Source organism: Rhopalosiphum maidis, chromosome 3, assembly GCF_003676215.2.
Source record: "Rhopalosiphum maidis isolate BTI-1 chromosome 3, ASM367621v3, whole genome shotgun sequence".
Lineage (NCBI taxonomy): Eukaryota > Metazoa > Arthropoda > Insecta > Hemiptera > Aphididae > Rhopalosiphum > Rhopalosiphum maidis.
This window is the reverse complement of record NC_040879.1, coordinates 8,551,725-8,552,606: the sequence shown is the minus strand read 5'-3', so window position 1 is coordinate 8,552,606 and position 882 is coordinate 8,551,725.

Sequence of the window (882 nt, the reverse complement as noted above, 5' to 3'; positions counted from 1 at the left end):
TTACTATTTATTTTGAAGCAATGATTCCGAATTGATTTGGTCCATAATGTATGAAAATAATTGAACAGGATAATATATACATATACGTTTGTATTTTTATATGGCCTGCTGAAATTTCAAAATGGCCTGCTTGAAACTTCGCATATTCGAAAAAAAACCTGAAATGATGCTCCTGGTTTTTTTTAATTGGATAGTGGAAACATTTTTTTTAAAATTTGTTTGTATTGATAACTTATGAACTTCAGCTTAAGTGTAAATTGTTTCTCGTATAGAAATATAAGCCAAAGAATTAAATAACTCTCAAATAATGTCTATTATTAGGGTATTATAAAGAATATTTTTTTATATAAAAGGTCATGTTTTTTTAAATTTTTTTTTTTTAGAAAAAGCAGACAGCATTACGTTTGAATATTTCAACACTCGCTAGTATAGAATTGAAATCATCGCAAGAGTAGAAAACTTAAAATCTTACAAAAATAATTACATATTATTATATTAAATTTATTAAAAAAATGTTTTATTATGTTAATAAGTTATTATAATTTTTTTTCAGTAGTTTTTAGGATGATATCAGTGTAGTTTAATGTTACACATAATTTAATTGGCCTAATATACAACTTAAAGTTAATATCATTTTGTTTGTTTACATGTTTAAATTTTTTTACAATATGTGACCATTTTTAAACTTATGTTTTACTTAAAACTTGCATAAAAATTGAATCATCATAAAAAAGGACACAGATTATGTTCTTAACTTAAAGTTTGATGATAAGTCAATTGACTCACACTTCATTTTAAAGTTTGCAAGACTAAGATTAACTCTTGTCAAATACTTATTTGCTATGCTGAATCGTAAGAGATAGATAAAAATTATTGTGCTAA